At 40.0% G+C, this 3,746-nt stretch overlaps 1 pseudogene; it reads right to left on the bottom strand.

The window, feature by feature from the left end:
- Positions 1–857: 857 nt before the first annotated feature.
- On the bottom strand, positions 858–2,977 carry LOC100774233 (annotated as a pseudogene).
- Between the last annotated feature and the right edge of the window lie 769 nt (positions 2,978–3,746).

The following is a 3,746-nucleotide window of genomic DNA, read 5'->3' as shown; positions in this document are numbered from 1 at the left end:
AAGCAGCCAGAGCGAGCCAGGAGGACTAAGCCAGTAAGCAGCACCACTCCATGGCCTCTGCTGCAATTCCTGCCTCCAGGTTCCTCCCCCAATAGAGTTTGTGTCCTGACCTCCTCAGATGATGGATATTTAGAAGGAAATGAGAGCCAAATCAATCCTTCCTACCCAGACTTGCTTTGGTAATGGTGTTTCATACTAGCAAGAGTAACTTTAACTAGAACATGTCTGTTGGTGAGTCTTCAAATCCATGTGAAATTCATCTGCAGAGTGAGACCTACTGATGCCATCAAGATGAGAGCTGAGAATGCAGCAACCATGCCTGTAACCTCAAACCATTTTCTCAAGTTTCAAATTTCACCCTGGCCCTTTGAGGGGCAGATTCTAGCAGACAGGAATAGCCAGGAGGAAATGGGCTTTGGAGTTTCTTTTCTCCATGTGATACAACAGACTAAGAAGGGGAAGGCATTTAGAGCTGAGAGAAAACAAATGCAAAGAAACACATGCAGATGACCATGGGTTGGACCTATGACAATGGCTGGCATACATGAATTCCAGGCAAAAATTGATTAAAATAAAGGAAAGTGTGAGTGTGTTAGGTTATCCTTTTATTTGGTGCTGAATGGTGTTGCAATTTAAAGAAGGAGGACTCCACAATTCATGATCTGGGATTTTTTTTACACACACAGAGATATTTCCATGTTCTGAAGTCTACATACTAATATATGATGGATTTGCTAAAGAGTAAACATTTTCTTATTATTCCATTTGTTTTGTTGTTTTGTCATTATCTAATCCAGGTTCTGACATTTCTTCTAGTTTGCGTCCAGGGTATGATTTTCCAATTGCAATTAGGAGAATCAAGATAAGAAACAAAGCTGAAAAAAATAAAAAAAAAATAAAAAAAGCTCGTCTGAACTTAGCAACATTGGACGATATGTTCTTGGAGGTGGTCCACTGTCTATACTACCTCCAAAGCCACTTACAATACAATCTGGTGCCTCCCAGTCTTCATCACAGTGGCCGTGGTGTTTATTGTTGCAGACTCCTTGCATATTGCATTGCAATGCTGAACAGTTACTAATTCCCAAAGTAGACTTAGGGACACACTTCCTCTTAATGCATAATTTATCATGGCCACAAGATGTGCCATCTCTCACTGCTCCACTGTCCTCTATTGTCATTCCAAAATGAAAGTCCATACTCCAACAGTTGACACCTCTGACCTTACTCCACTGCAGTGTTTGATGGCTTATCATAGGTGGCATCTGTTGCACATGGTACAATAAATTCGTCCACAGAGTATATCATCCTTAGCACATTTTTTTTTTTTTTTGTATTCGAAGCTATCATTACCACAGTTACCAAAAACGGTCACCCTGTGTGTTCATTTCCCTGTAGCAAGTCTCATTTGCACTCTTGGCTGTCTTGTCAAAAAGGCTCCAGCAGTGTTCTTCATGTGTAGGACATGTCTTATGATACCAATAACCATGACCCCTGCATGGGCTTCCGTCCACCATGTACACATCTTCTGGACACTCAGGTGAAGTTCCATTCACCACTCTGGAAGGTCACATTCAGTTTTCTTTTCTCTACATACTGTGCCTGTTGGTATGAGCTTGCAATCTTTGCAACAGAGCCCAGAGGAACATTCAGCACCAGGTTCGAATAGACAGTCTTTTCCACAGCATGGATCAACTACACAGAATGTAGGAGATCACAGTCACACTGTTCTCCATCTTCAACTTCATTATTCCTGCATTGGGCTTGAGGGGGCGGGGTTACGGCTGTGTTCAGTCTGACTAGGGTTTCTGGATAATTGTATAAACAACTTTCTCTGGTAATCATTTTATACAGGTCTTCATAACTGCAGTTGCTAAATTTATGGGAATTAGTTTTTGATGGGAACATTATGCAGTGCTTTAACCCACAATTACAGAATTGCTCATCATGACTCTTACCCAAATTATGACCCATTTCATGTGCCACAACGTATGCAACATCTGTCAGTATATCTTTCAGAAAACTGTTCACTGCACAACCCATACCTGAGCAAAGTGTACCTACATAAGCCAGCCCCAACACTGTTTTATATCCATGTTGGGCAAAGAGATGTGCAGCATCATTTCTAGCACGTGCGTCAATCATTATACTCTTCCAAGTGCAGAAATTAGGTAGGACTTTATATACAGATTCTGCTACATTGAGATGGTTTCTGTCAGTCCAGACTTCCAGTGCAGTTAATATCACATCAGTATCTATCTGACGATAATAACCATTTATTCCATTGACAATTTGCAACATTTCCTGCATGCAAACGGTGCGATTCTTTGATCTATAAACATATTGTAGATTATCAATCACCACATAAAATTCAACATATTTGTTCTTATATTGGCTTTGCATAAGTGTGGAGTCTTTGCTTTCTTGAGTCTTCATTTGTTGCACTATTTCCTCTTCTGTTAATCCACATCTCATAGAAAATGATTCTGAGTCTTCACTGTTCATTTTGTAAGCAAGATGTTCAAATGTTGAAGATGACTTCTTGGGCCTGATTTCATAAGCTGTGCCATTTATCTCCAACATGCTTTGTAAACTTCCCAAACAGGTGTTAATAATCACCATAGAATCTGGGTCTCCATCTACAGTTCCATGGTAGTAGCAGTCAGTCTTCACAAAAGGCTGTTCTTTAAGGAGACCTCCTTGGTCAGTGTAGATTAACAGTAGGAAGTTTCTGGATATGAAGCATTTCGTGGGCTTTGTGGTGATAATGTATCTTTGTCCATATATATATATATTAGAATAGCCAGTCTGGGGAAGCATCTTGTTTTCTAGTGTCAGTGACCCTCAAGGGTATCACTACTTCTGGAGGGCTACTGTGCTCAGCGTGACCATTTGGGGACCATGTGGAGAGAAAGAGTACCATCCACAGGCACAGCTGAAGGACCATGGTCCTCTCATGGACCAGGACCTCACCCACAGTCACTATGTCCTGCTAGACAACAAAGGGGGAACATGAGAGGGCCTGCTCTCCTAGACCTCAGTTTGTCAAATTGCTTGCATCACTGATCTTTAATATTGTGACTTGTGGCAGAGTTGACCCATCAGAGCAGCAGAACTAAAAGAGACAGGGAAAAGAAGGGCAGACATGTCCATATATAAATCAGAATCAAATCAGGTTAGAGAAGAAAAGAGGCTTTTTCCCAAGGTATTTCAATATTGTGCTGGGATTTCTTTTCTTTAATTGTTAGTAAAAGACACTTTATGTCACTACAAATATATTTCTAATACTCTGCTAGCTCTTGGTAATATACTTACAATTTTTAATAACTTGCTCCAGTTTTCACATTGTTCAGAATGTCCTAATTTTCAACCTTCCCTTAATATTAATGCAGATTTTCTTAGCTGAAAAATAGGATTGTCTTTGCTTGTAAATATACATCTACCTACCTGCCCACCTATCTACTTAGCTATCTAGTAATTTAAATTTTAACTCTCTTCAAACACTGTACTGCTCAGTGAATACATTTCTATGCTCCTTCCATCCTTGCCTTGTCATCACTGTGGGTGGCAGAAACTTCTCTCCGCTAAAAATTCTTATTTTTATTAACATTTTTTTTGTTTTTAATATTGTTGCATGTGACTGTGTACAATACTGTGAATTTGAACCCTGCATGCATCTTAATATACGTTTGGAGGTTACACTTCATCTTGGTTGGTGAGTCTTCAGAAGCTATACACCTTGCTTG

Source organism: Cricetulus griseus (genome assembly GCF_003668045.3).
Source record: "Cricetulus griseus strain 17A/GY chromosome 1 unlocalized genomic scaffold, alternate assembly CriGri-PICRH-1.0 chr1_1, whole genome shotgun sequence".
NCBI classification, from domain to species: Eukaryota; Metazoa; Chordata; class Mammalia; order Rodentia; family Cricetidae; genus Cricetulus; species Cricetulus griseus.
This window is presented reverse-complemented; position numbering and strand designations above follow the sequence as displayed.